An 11,474-nucleotide genomic window follows, 5' to 3' on the forward strand; every position below is an offset into this window, starting at 1 on the left:
ATGTGGGATCCGAACCCTCGGCAGGAGCGCCGCCGCGCTTCCCAAGCGGCGCACTATCCCGTGCACCACCGGGCCGGCCCCCAAAATTTTATCTTTCTTTTTCTCTGTTTTTTTTTGTCTTTTGTCTTTTTTCCGTGCCCGGCAACGGATCGCAACCCTCAGTATTGCCCCCGTACCGGACCGGGGACCGGCAACGGGATTGCAAGCCTCGGTGTTGCTCCCGCGCCTCGCTCAGCCAGCGAGCGGGAACCGGGCTGTATGTGGGATCCGAACCCTCGGCAGGAGCGCCGCCGCGCTTCCCAAGCGGCGCACTATCCAGTGCACCACCGGGCCGGCCCCCAAAATTTTATCTTTCTTAACTTTCATTTGTAACCCTTTCTCCAAATAAAAGTGTGGCTGGATATTCAAATTCTTATTTTGTGGAAAGGTATAATAGGGGATGTGACATGTCAGGATTCCCTGTCTTAGGATGGGATAGTCGGAGCGCATGAGTAAGAATGACAAGGCTGTTCCCTGCTTTATTTGAGGTGACCTAAGGGCTCCCTTTTAAAACCTTTTATTGAAATGCACTGTACACACAAAAAAGAGCACATGTTGTAAGTACATAGCTTGATGCATTTTCATAAATCACCGCACCATGTAATCGACACCCAGACAAAAAACAGACTTAGCACCCGGAAGCCCTCTTCATATTTCCTTCCAGGTGCTACCCTTCACTCTCAGGTGTGACTTGCCATCACTGCGTCTACTAGTGTATCATTAGTATAGTGATACTACTATATACAGTAATATTATATTAGTATATATAGTAGTATATACTAGCATATATTATATAGTGTGCATTATATATAATATAGTGTATAGTACCTATTATATACAGCATATATAGTGTATAATCCTATATGTTTTGCTGTTTAATATGATGTTAATTGGTAATACAGAATCCACTCTTTTGTCTGGCTTATTTTAATATCGTGTTTGTGAGATTTGTTCACGTTGTTGCACGTAGTTTTAGGTCACTCATTCATGCACCACCGTTTAAGTATTAGACAGCATTATGTAAGTGTGTGCTATTATAGATTCTGTGGCTTTTTCTTCATCTTCCTTCTCCTAGATTGCTTCAATCTCCGAGCAGAGAATGGGGGAATAATGCATGCTAACTCATCAAAAGCACGGAAGAGGTGCTTTGGGCAGAAATAGGAGAGGCTCTTGGTATCCCCTGCCCTTTCCGCCCACTCCATTAATTTTAGACTTAAGTATTTACATTTAACCTCAATGGTCTATTGTTTAATTAAAACCCTAATTGCTCACTGGAAATCTAATAAATAATAACATTTAGTGATGAAAATTTAATTGGCTACAACAACTATATTTTCTCACAAAATGATATAGAGAAGTATTAGATATAAGAAACTCCATACTTTTGCTTTAATCTACTTCCCTGGCCCATTATTTACTGTTACTGTTGATAGCTTAGGACCACCTTTGCCGTCTTTATGACTAGAAGTGTGTTATGGGAGTGGTGGTGGTGAGGAAGAGGGGACACCACAAACCAAATGATCAAAATGGACCAAAACATTTTGCACCTTCCCTTTACCTCCTCACCTCCATGCACCTTCCCTTTACCTCCTCACCTCCATGCACCTTCCCTTTACCTCCTCACCTCCATGCACCTTCCCTTTACCTCCTCACCTCCATGCCCTTCCCTTTACCTCCTCACTTCCCTTTACCTCCTCACCTCCATGCATCTTCCCTTTACCTCCTCACCTCCATGCACCTTCCCTTTACCTCCTCACCTCCACGCACCTTCCCTTTACCTCCTCACCTCCATGTACCTTCCCTTTACCTCCTCACCTCCATGCACCTTCCCTTTACCTCCTCACTTCCATGCACCTTCCCTTTACCTCCTCACTTCCATGCACCTTTCCTTTACCTTCTGCTCCCGGCTCATCTCCCACTTCCTCAAACCCAGGCTCAGGATAAGCTGGGAACAGCAGTGCAATATTGTTTACTTATAAAAAATACACTAATAAATATTATATTATTTATTTTTTCTTTTCCTTCCTCTATCTCGATATTTCCCCAGCTAGCATCAGACTTAGAAAAGAGAGTCTCACGGACCTGAAAAAAGGTTTATGAGGAATGTTATTCTTTTTAAAACATAGAATGTGTATAGATATTTTATTATTTAAATTGGACATTAAATTTCCTCAATGTATAGCTTGTGTTTTGTTATTCCCAGAAACTTAGGTTGTTAAAAAAGAAAGTTCTAAATGCTTTTGAATGCTATAATTTTCTGAGAAAGTGATTCAAGAAAGTTCAACAAAAATTGCACTGCTCTTGCTTTAATCTAAACAATTCTTTTTATTTCCCATTTTCATTGGTATGTAATGTGTGACAACAGAATTTCTAGAAGACATAGGACACAGATATTATGAAGTCTTAGGGTAGCTACCTATAGAGAAATTCCTGACCAGTTTTTCATAGATAAAATTACAAACAGTGTTTCAGTTTGATAGTTTATCTTGAAATACAAATCATTGAACATTCCTGTCAAGGTAAATAACTTCCTTGGTCCCGTTAGCTCCTCACGCTGTGAAGAAGCAAGCATGCCTAGAGACACATGTGATACTGGTAAATTCAGGTTTCTCTGTTTTGTTTTATTTTGCTTTGCTTTGTTTTTCTGGTGGCTGGCCAGTATAGGGATCAAACCCCGGGCCTTGGTGTTATCAGCACCACACTGTAACCAACTGAGTGAACCAGCCAGCCCTAAACTCAGTTTTGAGTAAGTTTATATGAAGCCAAATTTTAAATATTTGTGTAAGTCTGATTCTATAGAAGTCAACCCAAGGCGGACAGGGTGGAGGGGTAAGAAAATGAAACCGTACTGCATAATGTAGTTGTATAAAAGCCTCATGATTATAGCCAGGGTCTTTTTGAGTCTTTACAGATAAAATTTTATTAGTGATGTTAAAAACATGCTTTTGGATTATATACTTTTGTCTTTGCTTTACACACTTGTTATTATCCATCCTTCTCAAAGTTTCTCCACAGCTAATGTTTATGTATATGAATTGGGTGAATTAAACAATGTATGGCCTTTCTGTGCCAGTAGATCAACCCAAAGAAAATACTGTTGAAGTTATTTCAGAGGAGTTAGGATAGGGTGATTGCCATAGTCTGTTTTATGCTGCTGTAACAGAATACCTGAGACTGGGTAATTTATTAAGAATGGAAATTTATGTCTTATATTTCTAGAGGTTGGGAAGTCCAAGATCAAGGGGCAGGCAGGTTTGCAGTCTTGTAAGGGTTTGATCTTAGCTTCCAAGATGACACTTGTTACATGAAACAAGTTACATGATTCTAAGATACAGTGGTGGGACAGGAATAGGACAGACATTTCCATTCCAAAAGAGAAATAGGCAAGAAAAATGAGGTAACTGGTTTTAAGTAAGTTCAAAACCTAACAGGGAAAACAACATTAAATCTTAAATCTGCAGAATAACCTTTTTTGACTCCATGTCCTGCCTTCTGGGGACACTGGGGTGGGGATTGAGCCCCCAAGGCCTTGGGCATTCCTGCTCCTATAGCTTTGCTGAGCTTAGCCCATGCTGCAGCTCTCATGGGTTGGAGTCTTGAGCCTGCAGCCCTCCCAAGCTGACATTGCACCCTGGTGACTCTATAGTTCTGGGATCCGGGGGAAGCCCCACTCCCACAGCTCCTCTAGGCCTAGTGGGGCCTCTCTGTGGCAGCTACAACCCCACAATTCCCTGGTCATTGCCCTAGCTGTGCTCTCTACAATGGCTTCATCTCTGTGACTAGTCTTTGCCTGGGCCCCAGGCTATCCAGTGGTAACCTTTGAAACACAGGTGGATGAAGTCATGCCTACATAGGTCTTGCATTCTGCATACCTGAAGAATTAGCAACACATGCACACTGGCAAGGATCACCACTTATGCCCTCTGGAGCAGCAGGTTGAGCCAGACCTGGGCCTACTTGAGCCACAGCTGGAGCGACCAAGGAGTACTATGTTGAAATACAGAGAGTAGACACTTAAGGCAGTGCAGGGCAACTAATGCTGAGTGCTGGGCAACTAATGCAGGCACCACTCTGAAAACCTGGCCTTCAGGGTTCTAGCTTTCTGAGCCTGTGATGGGAGGGGCAGCCTAGAAGATATCCAAAATGCCTGCAGGGCCATTCTTCCATTGTCTTGATGAATAGCTTCCTTCTATCTATATTAATCTTTCTAACCAAATGGTCACTTGGTAGACATCTTTGGTTTTCTCTTCTAAGCATGTATTTTCATTTTTCACATGGCCAGGCTGGAGATTTCCAAATCCTGACATTCTGCTTCTCTTTTAATTGTAAATTCCACCATTAAATCAGTTCTCTCTTCTCACATTTTACTATATGCAGTTAAAAGAAGTCATGCAACACCCTAAATGGTTTGCTGCTTAGATATTTCTTCCACAGATATCCTAGGTCATTGCTCATAAGTTCTGCCTTCCACAAAATTCTTGGGCATGGAGACAATTCACCCAAATTATTTGCCACTTTATAACAAGGATGGCCTTTACTTCAGTTTCTAATACTTTGTTCATGATTTCTGTCTCAGACTTCATCAGAATGGCCTGTACTGTCCATATGTGTACGAACAGTCTAATCATGATCACTTAAGTGATCTCTAGGAAATGATCTCTTCCCCTACAGCTCTCTTCCTTATTTGAGCCATCACCAGAATTGCCTTTAATGCTCTGTTCATGGCAATATAGGCTTTCTCTAGCCTGCTCCTCCAAATTCTTCTAGACTCTATTCATTACCCAGTTCCAAAGCCACTTCCACAGTTTCAGGTATTTGTTATAGCAACACCACACTTAAAAATACCTGAGACTGGGTAATTTATAAAGAATAGAAATTTATTTCTTACAGTTCTGCAGGCCGGGAAGTCCAAGATCATGATGAAGGTATATTTGGTGTCTGGTGAGGGTCTGGTCTCTGTAAACACCTTGAACACTGCATCCTCTGGAGGGGAGGAACACCATCCCTCACATACCAGAAAAGTAAAGAGAGAAACCCACTCCTGAAAGCCCTTTTAAAAAAGGCACTAAATCCACCCATATGGGCAGAGTTCTCATGGCCTAATTACCTCTTAAAAGTCTTGCCTCTCAATATCATTACATTGGCAATTTAATTTCAACATGAATTTTGGAGGGGATGGACATTCAAACCATGCAGTGATACTTGTTTGCCTGGAATGGTTCATTTTTAGAACTGAAAGTCCCATATCTTGGCATGCCCCTTGGTTGGGACACACAGGGATGGTTAGTCATCCTAAGAAGAACTCTTTACCCCCAGATATTTCTGCCACTGGCCTGTCACAGAACTTTGAATTAATCCAGTAGACTGAGCATTGTGTTTTCAGTATTCCCATGTTAAAATGCACTGAAATAACACATTAACATTAATTTTCATTATTCATTTTTTAGTTGGGAGTATATTTGTCAGCCATATAGCTTCCACATAGAAAGCTGGGCCATGACTGAAGAGTAATTATTGATAATGGGAAGGAAAGGAAAAGAACAATCTTCTGCTAAGCACTGACTATGTCTAAGGAGTCTGATGGGCTTTTAATAGGAACAGTTCAGAAATAAGGTATGGGTTTAATGTACCTAATCCAAAAATTTCAAATTCTGAAATGCTCCAAAATTTGAAACTTTTTGAGCACTGAAATGATACTGAAAGAAGATGCTCATTGGAACATTTCAGATTTCAGATTTTCAAATAAGGGATACTCAACCTGTATGTATTCTGCAAATATTCCAAAATCCGGAAATAAAACAAAACAACAACAAAAAAAACCCACCTCTGGTCCCAAGCACTTTGGGTAAGAGATATTCAATCCGTACTGGGCTTTTGAAGACATAAGATTTGGTTAGAGAGTCTTGAGAGATGAGGGGTGAATCCTCCAAAAGAAGAAGAAAGCTGTTACTTACTGAGTGGAGAAAATAAACTTAAGATCAAACCCCAGATTTGCTCTTGAATCCTGACTCTTTCTAACAATGTAATTGTGATCGAAAGTCTTAACCCCTAACAATGAGTTTCCTCATTGCTAAAACCTGAATGTAATACTTTCCTCATAGGGGTTTTGTGTTTTGTGAAAATTAAATAAAATACTGTGTGTAAAATACCTAGAATAGTGCCTACTGCACGATGTAAATTTGAAGCTGCTACTCCTGCCGTTGCTGTTACTGCAGTTGGTCCAGGACGTCCTGCTCGGAAAGCCACAGCCTCTTATCCATCCCCACGTTGGGGGGCCTGTCATTGCTTTGTCTTGTCGACGTGTAGCCTGTCTGATGCTTTGGCTGGAAACCACTGGTTTTTTTTTGTTGTTGCATGTGTGCATCTGAGTACACAAATAAAAGAAAAAAATAACAAAAAGCAATTGACTTTTCTTATAAAATTATAATCTCTGGAGCATTGTCTTCTGTGCCTCATTCTGAGTTCTGTTCTAGTAGGGTTCTCCCAGGTATCAATTCAATGCTTCCAATTTTTATGGGATTTAAGTTACATTTAAGGGGCTATATAAATGCAAAATAATAGGGGAACAAAGAACAATTTTGGGACTTCCAGATCTATGCTATCTAAATGACTGCTCAAAACTCTTTATTTTCTTCCACATAACTCTGCCTGAACATTGTTTATGGTAGTAGCAAAATAGTAGACATGGAATAAGAATTCATCCAGCTAAGGCATCTCAGTTATTCATAGGTGAACTGATTGCCTAAACTATCATCAAATTTCATTAGCAATATTCCAATGATATAGTTAATGTAAAACCGAAATCATAATGAATTGTGACTTTACATGTATTCATGGATTTAAAAAGAAAAAATATCATTTCCCCCCACTGATGTCAATGTGAAGTATACTTTCCTATTTCTTTATATAGGTGCCTACTAAAGATAGACCTAGTATTTGTGCCAATAAGAGAACTTTTTTTATCCACTTTAATTTCCCAAATAAGTATTACATGTACACACTTGAAATTGATCTTTAAAGCCTTGACATAAATGTGAAGAGCAGAAAACCACATTGTCAAATTTGGAAGGTATAGCAAAGAATAGTTAATATAATCCATTCATATTGCAGGTAAGATTTTTGTTTTGACATTGCATATGCATCTTACATGAGTCACATCTATGTCTTTTAATTTTAGTTATCTTTTTATCACATTACACTACTTTTACCAAGAAAATTTTCAGCAGACAAAATAGGGTTCTAAGGAGAGGAAGGGGAAGAGGGGAGTGCCTTTCAGGATGCTAAATAAGGTCCAAGAGTTTTAATAATTTTAAAATACTGATAAAATAGATATAATTAATATTGTCAGGAAGAGCGTAAGAAAGGTTGACTAAAGTAATCTTTTAGAATAGAGTCCAAAGTGCCCAACAATGGCTTTTTATTAAACCCTAGTGAGAATTCTAAGGAAGTGATACTAATTATTTACCTGGTAACCTATGAAAACACTTTTTTTTTTCCTAGAAAGTAAAGGAGTAAAAGCAATGGCTAACTAAGCCCCATTTATTACTGATTTCTAACTCCATTTAGCTTGGAATTTCTCATAGTGAAGTCTCTAAGAACACCAACATCAAAGTTAATGTAGTACTTGTCAAACATGCACTTTCTAGACTGTCTCTCAAACTTACTGAATCACAATCTCTGAGGGATGGGGTTTATAAAATCAGCCCTTTAATAACCACTCCAGGTAATTCTGAAGTACTGTCATGTTTCAGAACCATATTTAAGTTTTACTCTTCCAGGTTGATTAATGGTTTGGTATTTCAGATAAAGTAAAAGATGTTCTTATGCATCTTAGATTTTAGATTTTAGTGCCATTTGAAGAGGTGGCTGTATTGTATTCTTTGCAGGTGATTTTTAGCTCTATTGTTATGTGAAATAAATATTTCATTGTGTGTGGCAGAATTTGAAAAGCCTATCAAAGATAGTTCTCAGAACATAAAAGGTTAAGAATGTACAGTGCGGCTCTGTTGAGGCAGTTCTTTTTCATAAACCTGTGGGATTTGAGTAATGGATAGTAAGTATGTGTGTCAGAATTCTGTAGTATGAATTGGCTTACTTCAGAGAAAGAAAAATAATGTCATTGAGCAGAAGTTGACAAATTTTTTTCAGTGAAAGGCTAGATAGTAAATATTTTAGGCTTTGCAGGCCATACAATGTCTGTTGCAATTACTCAACTCCACTGTTGTAGTGTGAACACAGCCATAGATAATACATAAATGAGTGAGCATGGCTGCATTCCAATAAAACTTCATTTGTAAAACTTTATTTACAATCTGTATTTGGCCTGTGGGCTGTAGTGTGCTGGCCCTTATTGTAGAACATTTTGCATGTGATTTAGTCAATATTTAAAGTAAAAAAACAATAGTGCAAATATTGAATAAATATTTATAATCTGTATTTATATGAGAACATTGATAAAATAGGTAAAATAAAAATATAGATATAATGTTTCCTTTGCTTTCTGTTCTATTTTTCTTTCCTTCTTGTCCCTATTTGTGATATATTAACCTTCTTATGACTAATCAGATAGTGTGGTAGATTGTAAATATAGCCATCAAGAGGTTAAGTTTATTTCCACAGCCCTTAGAGCTGGCCCTGTGATTTTCTCCATTGAATAGAATGCAGCCGAAATGATGTTGTAAGAGTTTTGACCCTAGACTTTAAGGGGCCTTGCAGCTTCCATTCTCATGCTGGGAATCCTACTGGAGAATAAAAATAAAAATCCATGTGGAGAGATGTCCCAGCTGCCTCAGTCTCCCCAGCTGTCTCAATTGAGGTCCACACATTTGAGTGAGCCCACCTGAGAATAAGTAATCCCAGCTCAAATGATGAAGTCACAGAGTAGTGATTTAAAGATGGTATTTATTTTAACCCCTACGTGTTAGTGTGCTTTGTTATGCAGCAGTAGATAACTGATACAAATAGGTAGCAAGATCACAAGTTAAGACTAAAAAGGGGGAGGATGTGTTTGAAGTTTGAATAGAAGGTATGAAATGGAGAGGTTTGAGATGGTGAAGGTCCTAGAACAAACTAGGGAATTATATACAGAATGAACTGGGGAAATACAGGAGGGTGCTGGAGAGTGCTATGAACTCACTTGAGGTGAATAAACTTAAGGTACTTTATGAACTTAAAGTAAGGCCATTCAGACCGTTGTGTGTTTTTTCCCCATTAAGTTCCAACTGTGCAGGTGCAACAAGGAGTAAGTGGGCAGCTGGACTTAGCCATGGGTGGGGTGTTTTAGCAGGCGAACATGATGAAGGGAGGGAGGAAAGTGAAGTGTGCGTTTATTATAATCAATAGAAGTGATGATAATAAACTGGGTGCAGAGCGAACTGAGGATGTGGTGACTGTGGAAGACCTCCAAAGGATTAACGGATTGTTGGTTCCAGTGGGGTGAGTGACTGTTGGAATCGAGTACCAGAGGGAGTGAGCTGAAAAGAGAGGAGCTGGTCGTCAGAGGGTGCAACACTTGAAATTAAAGTTTGGAGGGGACAGTGGTTTTGTAATAAGTCAGTCTGACCCAGCTGGACTTTATTTCCCAGAATTCCTTCCCTGGCTGTTTCTATTTAGGGAGGGGGGATGGAGAGCAGCAGCCATGTTGTTTTTATGCCCCAAAGGTTGGGAGAGGTGCTCTTGTAGCTCGCATTTGCTTACCTGCCGGCATACTCGTTGCTGTGGGGCAGCAGCAGACTTGCCTCCAGACCTCCCTGGGTTGTCCTCGGCTTCCCCACCCTCACGGCCAGGCGTGTGTTTGGCTCCGTGGTGAAGGGAGCCAGCCTCTCGGCAGGAAGAGGCCTACTGCGTCAAGGCTGGGGTCAGTGAGGGACTGACACGGATGCCAGTCTGTCCTCATGGCTTCCAACTTGTCCTTGATATTCAGCTTCCCTTTTTAGGTGCTTGCCCTGTGGACTTTTTGCCCCATTTACGGGCTGGTGCAGGGATTGAATCCCGGATTTTGGTGTCATCAGCACCACGCTCTGACCAGCGGAGCTGACTGACCTGCCCTGTGGACTTGAAGCTCCAGCCTCTGACATGAAGACGGCAGCCTTAGAGTGAGTAACCAGCTCCCTCACGTCTGCACGGTCTGATCCCTGTTAAATCTATCTGTCGTTTAGTGGTACTGCTTCTGACTGAAACCCAACTGCTCTAGAGGGGTACAGTCTCAGTTACTGGGATTGATGAGCTCTAGGGTATGAACATGTGAGCGGATGCAGAAGAGGAAACAACAGGTTTGTTGGAAGAGAGGAGGTCAAGCAGCTGAAATGACAGGTATTACAAGAATCATCTTTGTGGATGTTGAACTTGCCAGGAATTATGACCAAAATAGTGTCGCAAAGTAAGGCAAATCATAACTAAAGCCAAAATGTTTCGTTATTTTAGTTATTCTAAGTTTCCATTTATATCGTCAAGGCCAAGGCTCAGACCCTCCAAACCCATTGTACAGGCTGGGTCCCAGACCCCTCACACGCAGGTCCATACTAGGTAATTGGGAAGGAGTCCAGGAGCTGTTGGCAGATGACACGAGCTCAGTCCTCAGCTTCCTCAGTGGCAGCAGCTTACAGGTCCGGCAGGGGCAGTGGCCTTGCAGAGGGTCCCAGGGGCACTAGCAGCAGCAGCCTCCAGCAGCACTAGTGGCCTCCCCATCCCTCCACCATGGGGGGGGCGTCTCAGGGATGGGAGGGCGGTGGATCAGAGCCACTCATCCTTATCCCTAAGTCATAACCCAGGACACCTGGGTGCACATGCGCAATTACACTAGACGATAACCAAGGAACACCTGAGCGCATGTGTCTGTTTACATCAAATGCTCGACAAGATTCTGAACATCTGAGGGGCCCTGACCAGTTTTCCTGTATTTTCACAACAAGTGTGGAAGAGAATGTTAAGCCCAGAAGCTCAAATTCTCAAAAACTCAGGGGACCTCACATAATGGCTATACAGAGGTGGAGTAGGTGGCACTGTTTGATGGCCTAGGCTCACAAGGGGAGGACTATGGGGTCGCAGCAGGGTGGAGGAAGTGGAGGCAGCATGGCAGTGGTCTAGACCAGACACAAGGGAGTATCGAGGAGGAGAGGCTCAGGCTCAGTGGTGCAAGGAAAATGGAAGAGTAAGCACATTGCTACGTCCTGCAGCTCCTTTGTGTGAAGTCCTTTTCCTCTCTTAGCAGGGCCAGCACTTTTCTGACCAGGTTATATTGTGACTTGGCTTTAATTTTCAGTCTGGTGACCAGGAGGGGGATTTGGGATAAACTCTGAGGGTGAGATGAATCTAGTCAATCGAGGAAGGTGTGTGATGATGAATATTGGGTTTAGCCTCAAGACCAGCTGTGTCCAATGCAGGTGGAAGCAGCTTCTTGCATCAAAGTAGGGAGGGGAAAGGGACGCTCTGCAGAG

Source organism: Galeopterus variegatus, unplaced genomic scaffold (assembly GCF_000696425.1).
Source record: "Galeopterus variegatus unplaced genomic scaffold, G_variegatus-3.0.2 Scaffold2372, whole genome shotgun sequence".
NCBI lineage: Eukaryota > Metazoa > Chordata > Mammalia > Dermoptera > Cynocephalidae > Galeopterus > Galeopterus variegatus.